The sequence below is a fragment of the Pristis pectinata genome, chromosome 17 (genome assembly GCF_009764475.1).
Source record: "Pristis pectinata isolate sPriPec2 chromosome 17, sPriPec2.1.pri, whole genome shotgun sequence".
Lineage (NCBI taxonomy): Eukaryota > Metazoa > Chordata > Chondrichthyes > Rhinopristiformes > Pristidae > Pristis > Pristis pectinata.
The window spans coordinates 37,191,271-37,206,752 of NC_067421.1; positions in this window are offsets into that span (position 1 = coordinate 37,191,271).

Consider the following 15,482-nt stretch of genomic DNA (forward strand, 5'->3'; position numbering starts at 1 on the left):
TTGAAGTGGCTTCTGAGTCAAAAATGACAGTTTTGCAGTCAATATGACTAAAACTTACCCTTTAGCTTTCAATTCCAGAAGTCTAATATGAATTCTACAGTTGTCCTGGTGGGGTTTGAACTCAAGTCTCTGGACGACCCCCAAACCTCTGGACAAGTGGCTCATCTAAGTGACAGCAGGGAACTACAGCATCAGCTTTCGTTTCTATATTCAAATGTCTGGAGTAGGGCTTGAACCTATCGCCTCCTGAGCAAGGGACAAGAGCATGACTAACTGAGCCACTCATGAAACCAGAAGTCTTTGTTGTAAAAGCAGAGATTGGCTCTTTTACATGGTTGCAAAATAAAATCTCTGGCATTCTGCCATAGAAAAAAAAGTAGCATAAATTGGATGGTCAGTGGGGAATTTTGAATAAATTACCTGTCAGATTATAAAAGCATGGTCTATATATAATCATTAAATAAATTAGAATCTAATAGGGAATAATTTTTCTACCTGAAATTGCGGCTGGTTTCCACTGCTGGTATTAGCCATCTTAAAGTGGTTATAAAAGGTTTCAACTGAGGCCATATCTGAAATGTGATTATCTTGGAGCTGATCTCCTGTTGCATAAAAATAATATTGCAGGCTCTTCTGGATTTATCTAAAAAGGAATGCATAAATCAAATGTGACTGAAGTGTAGCAAGGAGTGACAATTCACTGCTGAGCACTCCTGAGCCAGTATTTCGATTAATGATTAGAAGCACTGGTTATAAACTCCAGTTTGAGTTTAAGAGTTCAATCAATATCATAAAGCCAGTCCTCAATGAAACAAAAAAGAAAATCCCATGTGCATCACTAGCAAATAAAACAAAAGTTAAGGAGATATTAGGACAGAAGAACCAAAGACTTGGTCAGAGGTAAAAGAGACATAAAGAAAAGAGGGAGTCAAATCAAATCAAGTTGAGTTCATTGTCACATGCACAAAAATAGTGAGGGATAGGTAGAATGAAAAACCCAGGCCTAAATGTGACTCCAAACCCTCAGCAGAATGTTTGTCTCCTTTAGATATTCTCTAAACTGGCCTTGTAAGTTATTGATGGATGAGCAATAAACACAAGCCTTAGAGTCATAGAGAGAGAAACAGGCCCTTCAGCCCAAATGGTCCATGCTGACCAAGGTGCCCTCCCGACCAGGATGAAAAATGGACATCAGGACCTGATGGAGGGTCTCGACCCGAAACGTCGACGATTCCTTTCCTCCCCACAGATGCTGCTTGACCCGCTGAGTTCCTCCAGCGGATTGTTTGTTGCTCCACAATGAAAAACTTGGTTGCAGCAGCATCACAGACCCGCAGGTTCAGACAACACACAGAACATAAATAATAGATAAATTATACCAGAAAGTGAAGGAGAAAAATAGGCTGTGTAAAACAAGACATTAGTGCAAAAAAAACACTATCAGAGATAAGTCCATGGTAGTGTGAGAGTGCAGCTCCATCACGGGCACAACCCTCCCCACCGTTGAGGACATCTTCAAGAGGCGGTGCCTCAAGAAGGCAGCATCCATCACTAAGGACCCTCACCATCCGGGACATGCCCTCTTCTCGTTACTACCATCAGGGAGGAGGTACAGGAGCCTGAAGACCCACACTCAATGATTCAGGAACAGCTTCTTCCCCTCCGCCATCAGATTTCTGAACGGTCCATGAACCCATGAACGCCACCTCGTCATTCCTTTATTTTGCACTATCTATTTATTTTGTCATTTATAGTAATTTTGTCTCTGCACTGTACTGCTGCCGTAAAACATCAACTTTCACATCATATAAGACAGTGATAATAAACCTGATTCTGATTTTGATTCTGAGGTGGTTCATAGTGTTCCTCTGCTGAGGTCGGGTTAGGTTGTGCAGGTCGGTTCAAGAACCTGATGGCTGTAGGAACGTAACTGTTCCTGAGCCTGGTGGTGTGGGACTTCAGGCTGCTGTACCTCCTGCCCGACGGTAGCAGCGAGAAGAGCTTTAGGGCCTTGACAACAAAAGGCTAATGGTGGAGTGGAGGAAATCAAGCCAGAATTGGAGAGGACAATTATCTCAGAGAATTCTAGGGTGTAGGAGGCTACAGAGGGAGGAAAGGAGATGCAATGGAAGGGTTTGAAAACAAGAATGAGATTTTTGAAATTGAGGTGTTACTTAACCAGGAGCCAGTGTAGGTCAGTAAACTCTCGGGTGATGGATGAGGGGAGTTGTGTGAGTTAGGATGAAGGCAACAGGATTTTGGACTGGAAGAGAGCAGAAGAAGGCCAAGAGTGAGGTGTAAGAGTCAGGTCTAGAATTAACAAGAGTTAGAGGTGAGGGTTTCAGTGGCAGATTTGCTGAGAGGATGTTGGAATCAGACTACATTACGGGGATGGAGAAAGGAGGTCCAAACTAGGTATGGTCGTGGTGCCTGAGTCAGAGTATGACACCAAGGTTGCAAATGATCAGCTGCCCTGACGGTCACCATCAACAGGCTCCCATAACAGGTATATATGATTCTGTTAGATTCTTCACACAGATGTTCAAGACAAACTCTCTCGGAAAGCTTACTTCATCACTGCCTGGTTTTACCGCTCCATCATATTACCAAAGCCTTCTTGTACCTGGGAATGATGTCTTGTTATGATCACTGGATTACTGAGTCACTTCTATAAGCTTGTGTAATGAACTGGACTACTACACCGACTACCACAGAGTTTTAGCAAACAAACATTAGGCTCAACAAAACATGTTCCTTTCCGATCGATCCACACATCCACCCATCATTCTTTCATGTCCCTTAATCCCTCTCTGTCATTGGACTCGCATTTAATTGCTGCTTGAATTCTTTTATGTTAGAAATGGAAACCTTGAGGATTCAGGCATGTGCATCCCTTACACTGGATGGAATTCAGTAATCGTCCTGCTTCATTTTAAAGTGTTTCTCTCCCATTGCATTGAAGAGCTGAATGCTGCTGAAAAGTAACTTTGAATGCCAACGGTGATTTTAGTGTGCATTGAAATACTTCTGTATTGCAACTTAGCCATTCACAGAATTATGTTTCGTGATGGTCAGTCACGGTCGTAATGTGGGAAGTGCAGTGGCCAATTAAGATCCAGCAAGATCCCACAAACCAGAAGACATGGTAGTTATCATAAAAGCAAGAAGAGAGTTGAGGATTTTATTTTCAAATGATGGTTTATTGTGCTCTGGATTCCATTCCTTAAAAGGCTGATGCGAATTTAATCAAACTTTTCATAGGCAAATACTTGGAGGAGGTAGTTGTGGGACTATGAGGAGTGAGCAGCAAAATGGAGGCTAATTGTTTGACCCCACCAAGGAGCTAGCACAGGGACAATGGAATGAATGGTCTCCTACTGTGCTATAATACAATGGGAAAGAGAGGTTTAGTTAAGAGACATTTTGCTGCAGTAAATAATGGAAAATTGGACAGGTCATTTATGAAGAAATGTGACTGATTTTCCCTCTGGGGAAAATGTCCCCTGATATATCTTAATCACTATCCCTGTTTTCAGAGCAGCACCACATTTGAACCTATTTCTCTCATCTTTGTAAAACTCGCTGATGTGCGATGGCACTGATGTGTAAATGAAAGTGTCCTTTCTCAGATGTACGCATCATTAGGTCTTGATTCACTAATCACGGCTACAACAGTAATATTTATCCTGACTCGAGCATCCAAGGCTATGCATTTCTCAGACATGAAATACATGAGAGGTAGTTTCAGTGGCACAACATCATTAAAATGCAACAAACTTGAAAGCAACAGGGTTGGAAAATTTGTGAGTGAAAACACAATGAGTAAATTGTGCTTGAAGGAGTAGAATGCATTAAATTTTCAAATATAGCTCTTAGTTACATAGTGGTCACTTCAATATCAGTAGGCTGCATTAAAATGATGAGATATGGTTATTCTTACAGAATATTCTTACATTGTTATTCTTACATTGTTCACAAAGCTAGTTATGTAATTGTAGTTATTCTTACAATGTAAATGTTATTCTTACATTGTTCACAAAGCTAGTTATGTAATTGTTTGGGAGTATGTGAATAAAAGGCATCTTAAATCAATGCAAAATGTTAGAAAGCACCAGCTGAGTTCAGTCTTAATGCTACACACAAGGTGCTGGAGGAACTCAGCGGGTCAGGCAGCATCTATGGAGGGAAATGGACAGTCAACGTTTCAGGTCGAGGCCCTTCATCTGGAGAGAAAGGTAGAGGGGAGATAGCCAGTATCAAAAGGTGGAGGGAAGGGGTGAAGCAAGAGCTGGCAGGCGATAGGTGCATCCAGGTGAGGAGGGGCGATGGGCAGATGGGGGAGGGGAGGGTGGAGGCCGGGAGGTGAGAGGTGGAGGTCACAGAGGGCTGCAGATGGTGGGATCTGACAGGAGGGGAAGGTGGAGCGTGGTCTCAGTGAGGGAGGTGGGGAGGGCAGAAGGGAACAGTGGAGGAGGGGATTCAGGAGGAGTGTGTGGGTAATGGGCAGATGAATTGAATGAAGGAGGGGAACTGCCTCGTGCCTCAATCTCAATGTTGATAGGCGGTGGTATTTTAAGAACTTTATTCCCCCACTAGTGAGATTCCCTTCCTTTATTTTAAATCGGTGTATACTGCTATTTTGCTCAATGAAATTTGCATATCTCCACCTCATTAATTTTATTTCCTTAGCACAGACCTCAGAGTAGATGTAACCTCAATAGCCCCATAGGTCACATAAAAGACAGGTGAATCTTGCAGTTGGTAATGCCTTATCATTAGCACAGCAGCTTACACCAAGAAGGGTGTGGTGGTGTAATGGTTAAGTTACTGAGACATAGAGACAAACAGCATGGAAATGACCCTTCAGCCCGACGATTCCTTGCTGACCATCTACCACTCATTTATACTTATCTTACATTGATCCCATTTTTATTCTCCCCACATTTTCAGCAACTCTCCAAGATCCTACCACTCACCCGCACACTGAGGGCACAACCACCCTGGACATTGCTGGAGGAACCTGGAGCACCCGGGGGAAACCCACGCGGTCACGGGGAGAACATGCAAACTCCACACTGACGGCACCCAAGGACAGGATCGAACCCGGGTCTCTGGCGCTGTGAGGCAGCGGCTCGACAAGCTGCGCCATTGCGCCAGCCACTGGGAATGTGACTTGGAGTCGAGAGTCATGAGTCCAAATCCTGCTGGGAATGTGAGTTGGAGTCAAGATTCCTGAGTTCAAATCCCACAGCAGCAGCTGGGAGTTTTTCTTCTGGTAAAAAGCTACTCTTAATAACAGTTACAATGAAACCATCAGATTGTTGTTAAAACCCTTTTGAGTCACTAATGTCCTTCAAGGAAGGAACTTTGCCCTGCCTGCTCAGTGTGCCTCCAGACCCATCAACTTTGCCTCTTCTTGTTAGGGGCAAATTGGGATAGGACAACTAATGTTGGTGATGCCAGCATCATGTGAAGGAGTACATATAAAAAATTCTTCCCGTAGTACAGCCCAACACGACATGCAGCAAACAAGGCGAATGGCACCTAGTTTCAAGAGAAGCATTGGAAACAACACTAGTTCCAACAGGTAAAGTCATGGGAATGATTTAGGTCCAGCTTATTTGAAAAGAGAATGGTGTCATTCTTACCAGCATGAGCTCAATGGGCCTAATGGCCACCTTCTGTGCTGCTTCAATGCGATGACTGTATTCTATTTTAAAATGGGCAGGTACATAGATAGGAAAGGTTTAGAAGATTATGGGCCAAATATTGGCAAATAGGACTAGCTTGGATGGGCCTCTTGGTCAGCATGGACCAGTTGGGACAAAGGACCTGTTTCCATGCCATCTGCCTCTCTAACTCTGCGTAAAAATGTCAAGGTGTGCTAACGTATGATTTGGGGCAGGTAATTTGCACACAGAAAGGTCCCACAAACCACACTGTGATAATGATCTGTTAACCTCTTTAAGTCATATTGAGAGAAGGGTAAATGAAGATAAATTTACCAAGCTTTTCTTCAAAACTTTTAGACCTACCTCAGAGAGCAGGCAGGGTCAATGTTTTAAAATCTCAGCCAAATGTCAACACCCGACAGAATAATATTCACTCAGAGCAACTCTGGAGTGTCAATCGAAATACTTTTTTTACTCAAGTGAGATTTGAACCAACTACTCCTTGCGTCATAAGCAAAAATGCTACTAACAGTCGTTGCACTCTGGCATGCTGATTTGATATCAGATTTCATAGCAACTATCAAAAGATAGTCAGATATCTGACTGAAAAAGCTTTCAGAGCAAAATCAAGAATGGTGGCCCTATTCTCCTCTTCTCTTGTTGAGCTTGTTACATTACTGGCTAAAAAACTTCTTCTGAATACAATTTATGTACTTCTATATCCAGATATAGAGTGATACAGCAGGGAAACTGGCTCTTTGGGCCATGGAGTCCACACCAGCCATCAAACACCCACTCATACTAATCATACATTAAGCCCATTTTTTATTCTCCCCACATTCTCATCAACTCCTCCCAGATTCTACCACTCACCGACACACTAGGAGCAATTTACAGCGGCCAATTAACCCACTTCCCTGCACGTCTTTGGGATGCGGGAGGAAACCCGTGCACTGGCGGAGAGAGCAAACTCCATACAGACAACAATAAAGATCTCATTTGAACCCCGGTCTCTGACACTGTGAGACAGTGGCTCTACTAGATGTGCCACAGTTCTCTCCTAATTCTAATCCAATTCTCACTATTACTGTTCTAATACTTTTGCACTTGTCAGAAACATCCCTACTGATTTGCTCTTTTATCTCTCTCTGACTGTTTGAAGGTCTATAGTAGACGTCCGATGGTAGGGCTGACCCTTTTTGCTCTTTAGTTCAACCCATGTGACCTCATTGACAATCCTACTAACACCTCACACTTTCTGACAGCCGTAATTGTTTCTCCCACAAATTGCTATTCCCCTTCTAGTTTCCTCAACCACCTGAAAACCTCGTGACCAGGAACATTAATCTACCTTTTCTGCTGCTTATTTCAGTAATGGCTAAGATATCATACTTCCACCTTTATTATACTTCCATTTATTAGCATATCTGTTTTATTCCCTAATCTCTTTGCATTTAGTACAGGCAGACTCCTCTCTTGTCTACCTATCACTTCCCTGTTTCCCCCCCTATATTCTGGACTTCCCCTTTTCCTATCTTCAGTCCTGAAGAAGGGTCCTGACCCAAAACATTGACCGCCTGCTTTTCTCCACGGATGCTGCCTGGCCTGCTGAGTTCCTCCAGCATCATCATGTTTTTCATCTAGATTCCAGCATCTGCAGTCCTTTGTTTCTCCAGACTCCTTTTTTGTCTATTTTTCATTCTTTATTTGTTCTGACTTCTCAAACTCCATGAACTTTCTGCCTTCCATTTCCAACTTCGCTGCTAAGCCTCCTGAATCTTTGCTCAGCTTCCCAGCTCCCCATCAAACCTATTTAAACCTTCCCCAGTGCAGTAAACAAACTGGTCCAACCAAACCTCCTCTATTGCTCTGGTGATGTGGATTCAAATCCCACCATGGCAGTTGGGGGGAATTTAACTTCAAGTAATTAAATAAAATTGGAATTAAAAAGCTGTATCAGTAATGGTGATCCATCTGGCTCACCAATGTTCTGCTGAGAAGGAAATCTGCTTCCCTTGCCCAATCTAGCCAGGAGAGCAGACTCCAAACCCATAAGACGCACAGTAGTGTAGCGGTTGGCGTTATGCTATTACAGCGCCAGTGACCTGGGTTCAATTCCCGCTGCTCTCTGTAAGGAGTTTGTACGTTCTCCCCGTGTGTCTGCGTGGGTTTCCTCCAGGTGCTCCGGTTTCCTCCCACATTCCAAAGACGTACAGCTGTGGGCGTGCTATGTTGGCGGCGGAAGAGTGGCGACACTTGCGGGCTGCCCCCAGCACATTCTCAGTAATGCAAAAAGATGCATTTCACTGTATGTTTTGATGTACATGTGACTAATAAATAAATATCTATCTATCTATCTATAAGTGTGGGGTCTCTTAATTGTCTCCTGAAATGGCCTGGCAAGCACTTAGTTGAAGGACAAAAATGGAAAAGGCAATAATTGAAAATCAAAAAACCTCAAGTGCTGGAAATCTGAAGTAAGACTTCTGATGAAAGCTCTCAGATCTGAAATGTTAGCTCTTTCTCTTTCCACAGAGGCTGCCTGACCTGCTGAGGTTCTGATTTATAATGGACAATAAATGCTGGCCTTGCCCGTGACATCTCCATCTTGTGAATGAAATAAAAATCAGTTTAATAAGTGTTTTATAACACATGGGCCCCAGTGCTGAATACCCAGCACCTTGTGACTGGCCCCACACATGCAGCAGTATGAGACCCATAATACGTTTGGGTTCTGTGGAATCACTAGCAGACCTTCTGTATTACTGCTCTGTCGTACATTGACTTTGCAACTCGATGATAACACAGTCATTGCCACAGATGATGGGCTGCGAAGCATGTGTCTATACCTTCTATTATGTAGATGGTGCATTTCAGTAAAACCACCCACCTCTCCATTGACTCTGTCTACAATTCCCGCTTCCTCAGGAGAGCAGCTGATACAATCAAGGACCCCTCCCACCCCGGTCATTCTCCCTTCTGCCCCCTCCCATCGGACAGAAGATACAAAAGCTTGAAAAGACAAACCACCAGACTCATGGAGAGCTTCTATCCCGCTGTTATAAGACTGTTGGATGGCCTTACATGATCGCTCAATCTACCTCACCATGGCCCTTGCACCTTATTGTCTGCCTGCACTGTACTTTCACTGTAACTGTAACACTATATTCTGCTTTCTGTATTGTTTTTCCCTTTATACTACCTCGATGTATTTATGCATGGAATGATTTGTATGGATGGCATGCAATGCAAAGTTTTTCACTGTATCTCAGTACATGTGACAATAATAAACCAATTTACCAATTTATCAAATGGCATGGGGCAAAGGCATCAAATTGCTTGAACACAATTCTCAGCTTTTATTAATAAGTCCCTTTGCTGTGCATCTGATGAACAATTTTCCAAAATGAGAATTGTTTTTGGTTTCCCTTCAATATCAATGTTTTCAAATCTCTCCATGGGCTCACCCCTCCCGATCTCTGAAAACTCCTCCCGCCATAGAAGATATCATTGCTCATCCAATTTGGATCTGCTAATTCTCCTGAAATTTAATTGCTGCAGCATAGATGGCTTTTGGTTGCCCTTCCTAAACCCCCCAGATCAACGACTGAAGCTACAAGTGTGTTTGATTCTTAACTGTTCTTTGAAGGATTCCAGCAAGTCATTCTTGTTTCATCACTGCGTTTTCAAAGACATGTAGGGTTGGCAATACTTATAAACAGCCAGCATCAGGCATGGTAGTGTAGCGGTTAGCATAACGTTATTACAGCACCAGCGACCCAGGTTCAATTCCAGCCGCTATCTGTAAGGAGTTTGTACGTTCTCCCCGTGTCTGCGTGGGTTTCCTCTGGGTGCTCCGGTTTCCTCCCACATTCCAAAGACGTACGGGTTAGGAAGTCGTGGGCATGCTTTGTTGGCGCCAGAAGCCTGGCGACACTTGCGGGCTGCCCCCAGAACAGTCTACACAAACGATGCATTTCACTGTGGGTTTCGAAGTACATGTGACTAATCTTATCTTATAAATACGTAAGGGAAAAACTCAGATGTGAGATTGGTAATTGGTTTATTATTGTCACATGTGCTGAAAGACAGCTAAAAACTTTTGTTCACATGCCATCCATACAGATCATTCCATACATAGGTACTATTGAGGTAGTTCTGCCAAACCCGTTGAGTTCCTCCAGCAGCTTTTTTATGGCACCAAAGGACTCTGTGTGTTTAGAAGTGCCATCTTTTGCAGGAGACCCGAAAGCAAACCCCTACCTGCCCTCTCCGGTGGAAGTAAAATTCTGACAGTTTTAAAGGAAACCATTTTCCAGCCAATAAATATCTTTTAACCAACATCACCTGAACGTTGATCTGGTTACCATTGTGCTGCATTTTGGGTAAGTTTGCTGTGAATAGATTGGCTTCTGGTATTTCCATATATAACAGCAGCAAATTCATCTCAAAGATGTATCATTGGCTGTAAAACAGCATGGAACATCCTGGAGTCATGAAGATCTTGATAAAAATATGCCTTTCTTTTTTCTTTAATTCACTTCAAAATGAGTTTCATATATTTGATGGCAGGCATTTCTACCATAAAAATTAACAATGCTAAATGTCAACTGCAAGCAAAATGCACATGTGGATAATTAACCCCAAAAGATTATCCTTCCCTTTTCAGTACAAGACTTGACTGATTGCGTTGACCTTAATGGAAGTTTAATTGATGTTCAGGTGAACTGAAGACCAGATGTTATTGTATTTGGCTCTCAATCTATTATAATTTAAACATTGCAAAGATGGAATAAAATTCAGAATCTCTGAAAAATTGCCTCCTTCACTTTTCAAATTAAACGTAGTGCTCACGATATCTGCCTTTTTGCTTCACCGGCACATAACAGATTAGATTTATGTTTTCAAGGCTACATTGATGAAAGGTGAACACAATTTCAGCCTATATCGAAATTCAGGACAGTTGCTTAGATACAAAAGATTAAAATAACATAAAGTGCATCTGAGATAGTATTGTATTCATACCACAATCAGAAAACGTCACTCATGAAAATTATCTCTGCTAGGAGTAATTTACAGACCTAACTGGCTCTCATTAATAGCCTCTGTCCCTTCTGAAGCAAATCTAGAATTTCAGACTTTGTGATGATAAAAAGGTCATCCATGATATACAAAATCAAATTACACTCCAACTTTCACAAGCTGCAACTGGATTTCAAAATAAAATGGATCCAAGATTGTTATGAAAACCTGTTCCATTTATGTTGTGATAGTTTATGATGTAAAGGAAGCAACAGCCTTTTACCACATGCTTCACAGTCTCTGGGGCTCTCAAAGTACTTCACAGCTAATTAAGCACTTCTGAAGTATACACGTAGCAGCAAAATATTGACAACACTGCACCATCCAATGTTTTGGAGATGGGGTGGATGACTTAGAGTGGATGGCTGATTGTACAGCAACAAAGTCAAGTTGCTTGGAAACGGGGTCTATCTAAGAAGCTGGGGCATTTTTCCCTGAAGCGAAGAAGGCTAAGGGGTGACCTGATAGAAATATATAAAATCATGAGGGGCGTAGATAAGGTATGATCACAGTTGGGCGGTTGGGTGATTCTAGCAGAAAAACACAGTGAGTGAAGGATAGTCACTTATACATCACGTAAGTAAAAGCTACCGGTTCACAAACAGGACACTGCCGACAGGAGAAACACTCTATCATCTCCGCTCTGATTGGTCCCTAGGGTAGGGGAGTCCAAAACTAGAGGTTATAGACTTAAAGTGAGAGGTAAGAGATTTAAAGAGGACCTGAGGGTGGTGTGTATTTGGAACGAGCTGCCAGAGGAAGTGGTAGAGGTGGGTACAATTACATCTGAAGCAATTTGGACAGGTACGGGGATAGGAAAGGTTGAGAGGGATATTGGCCAAATACAGGCAAAATGGGACTAGCTCAGGTAAGCAACTTGGCCGGCATGGACCAGTTAGGCCAGAGGGCCTGTTACCCTGTTGTATAACTCTGTTTCTCCAATGGAAAAGCAAGGAACCACAGCATCTTCTCCCAAAAAGGTTGGGTGATTTTGCCAGAAAAATGCAGTGAGTGAAGTCGCTGTCGGATCCGGTTATTTTCGAATCCACAGGTTTGTTCAGGAGTCCAGGAATGAGTTGAAAACAACTTGGTGCTTCACAAGGTTTTATCGGAAAAGCTTAAGACAAAGAAACAGTCACAGGGCACATGTGACTTTACTACTGGGAGATGAGTCGAGACAAAAGGAACTAAGGATGAGCCAGGGCCAGAGGGGGGGAAGTGAGCAAGAGAGTGATTAACAAAAAAAAACACCTTTTATAGCTGAGATAAGAGATACTCCTTAGCTAACAATAGTCCAATCAGGAAACCTATTAGATACCTGTGGCAAAACCAACCAGTGAGAAAACACATATTCACCTGGTGGACAAAACAATAAGCTAGGAAGCAGCCATTCCTTGTGAAGCCACTTGAGGTGTATTAGACACTATATATGTTAAAAAAAACTACTGAAAACAGTTGAATTGAACATCACTTATACATTATGTAAGTAAAAGCTATCAGTTCACAAACAGAATGTGGCTGACAGGAGAAACACTCTATCATCTCCATTCCGGTTGGTCATAGCTTTCTCCCTATATACAGCCATGTAGGAATGCTAAACCACACTATCCAGTGTGCACGTAACAAAATCCTACAACATGACCAATGCCAGGTCATCAACTTTGTATGATGGGTAAGAGGTCTGTGTTGGCCAGTTCACCACGTAATTTCCTCAATCCTTTTTTCCACCAACATCACATGGAATAAAGGGGGCCTTTTCTGGTTGGTTGCCGGTGACCAGTGGTGTTCCACAGTGGTTGGTGTTGGGTCTGCTACTTTTCATGTTGTACATTAATAATCCATATGACGGGATTGATGGCTTTGTAGCCAAGTTTGGGGATGATACAAAGATAGGTGGAGGGGCAGATAGTGTTGAGGAAGCAGGGAGTCTGCAGAAGGACATGGACAGGTTGGGAGAATGGACAAAGAAGTGGTGGATGGAATACAGCGTAGGGAAGTGTACGGTCATGCACTTTGGTAGAAGGAATAAAGGTGTAGACTGTTTTCTAAATGGGGAGTGAATTCAGAAATCAGAAGTGCAAAGGAACTTGGGAGTCCTAGTGCAGGATTCTCCAAAGGTTAACTTGCAGGTTGAGTCTCTAGTAAGGAAGGCAAATGCAATGTTAGCATTCACTTCAAGACGACTAGAATATAGAAGCAAGGATGTAATGCTGAGGCTTTATAAGGTGTTGGTCAGACCACGTTTGGAGTATTGTGAGCAGTTTTGGACCCCATTTCTAAGGAAGGATATGCTGGCATCGGAGAGGGTCCAGAGGAGGTTTACGAGAATGATCCCAGAAATGAAAGGGTTAACATATGAGGAGCATTTGGTGGCTCTGAGCCTGTACTCACTGGAGTTTAGAAGGATGAGGGGGGATCTCATTGAAACCTACCAAATATTGAAAGGCCTGGATAGAGTGGACATGGAGAGGATGTTTCCAGCAGTGGGAGAGTCTAGGACCAGAGGGCACAGCCTCAGAATAGAAGGACGTTCCTTCAGAACAGAGATGAGGAGGAATTTCTTCAGCCAGAAGGTGGTGAATCTGTGGAATTCATTGCCACAGATGGCTGTGGAGGCCAAGTCATTGAGCATATTTAAAGCGGAGGTTGACAGGTTCTTGATTAGTAAGGGTGTCAAAGGTTAAGAGGAGAAGGCAGGAGAATGGAGTTGAGAGGGATAAATCAGCCATGATCGATTGGCGGAGCAGACTCGATGGGCCAAATGGCCTCATTCTGCTCCTGTGTCTTATGGTCTTATGGTCTAATTCTTACAACCACCTGGGATAATGGAACGCAACTCAATTTCATGTCAACACATGAAAGGTAGCACCTCATGCAGTCCAGACACCGCCAGCATCAGACTTTTGGTAAATTAGTAACTTGGTTTATTATTGTCACATGTACCGAGGTACAGTGAAAAACGTTGTTTTGCATGCCATCTGTATGGATCTCATTACAACAGTGCATTGAGGTAGTACAAGGGAAAACAATAACAGAATGCAGAATGAAGTGTTACAGTTACAGAGAAAATGCAGTGCAGACAGACAATAAGGTGCAAGGCAATACCAAGGTAGATCGTGAGGTCAAGAGTCCACCTTATCCTACCAGGGGACTATTCAATAGTCTTATAACAGTGGGATGGAAGCTTGCGGCTGGCGGTACTCGGAGCAGGACGTGAACCCAGTTTTACTGACCCATGGCTCATTGTCAGTGTATTAATATTATTCCATAATATTTTTTGCATAATCAATACAAAACAACACAATAATGCCAAGACTTTCTGGATCTTTTGTTTTATGAAAGTTAGCACATTCAGACTGATGTAACATTAGAAAATTAAACTTTTTAAGTTTGCCGATGGCATGGAACAGGTGGGATTGTAGGTTCTGAGGAGAACACAGAGGATCTTCAAGGCAATTTAGACAAGTTCAGACCCCAGCTTATCCCCTGGCAGTAGGAAGAGGAACTGACACAGTTGACAGCCCGAGCTAATGGAACCACCGCGTGTCTACAATATTAATAAAAGAATTCTCAAAGCTTAAGTGGAGGGCAATGATTGTCAGAAGGCTTCGCATTGTACGTGCAGTCCTGTCAAAATCAATAAGCATCTCTAAGTGATTAGCTAAGTCGAATAGCAACACAGTTGCTAAACAAAGATGAATACTTTGATTACAAGGAGTGCACAGCTGGAATCTCTGTTCAGGAAAGTATTCATCCTAATCACAGTAAATCATATCTGAGTGGCCATTGACCATAAAATGAGAAAATTCAAACTATGTCAACAATTTTGACTGTGTCTGTTAATAATAAAACTTGCATGCTTCATCAGATTCGTGGCTTGGATTCAGCAAAGAAATGGTGCCATTTGCCATTGACAAGGGAAGCTGTCCTCAAAGGCAGGAGTGTGGAACTAGCTAGATTGCTTTCAAATGGAGCTGGCAAGAAATCTGTGGTTCGAATTTGCATGATGTAACCATTCTGAATACCTGGGAAATACTGTCAAGCTCCTAATTTGCCTTAATTTTTCTTGCGGAGGAGGAAGCAGAATAGATCAGCCTTTGGAGGGGTAGTAAGTCATTGATAGCAACTTCAGGACTTTTGCATTAAATTATGCATGCACTGAAATTTGCCATCAGTTGCAATGACATGACAACATTAAACACTGATTCCATCAGCAATGGAGTTAACCCTGGACACTAAGGGAAACAGGGAATGTCAGGACTGGGCAGGAGATTGAACTTGAAGTCTTGGATCAGCCACGATCTTATTAAATAGCAAAGAAAGCTCACCATACTGCTGCTTCTATTTGTTATTTTCTCTTGTTCCTGTCAAGACATATCCCTCGGTCAACATTGTTTGTGAGAGCTTTCTGTGCACAGATTGATTGCACTGTCCCAACATCCAAAGGATTTTGCTGGTTGTAAAGCAATTTAGGGTGTCCTGAAAGGGATGAGAAAGGTGCTGTAGAAATGCAGGTCTCTTTTTTATGACCAACAATGTGCATGGTGACAAAATTGTGGGAATTATCTTCTCATCACAGAGTTGTTGATGTGAAGTATTAGAAAGATCTTAAAGCAGCTCTCTCGTTCATATAAGCTTGCTGTACTGAAGCAATAAGGAGATGTTGATACCCCAATTTGCATGATTAGCTTTTTGGTCAGAGAGAAAGGCACTCAGTGAATGTGTCTG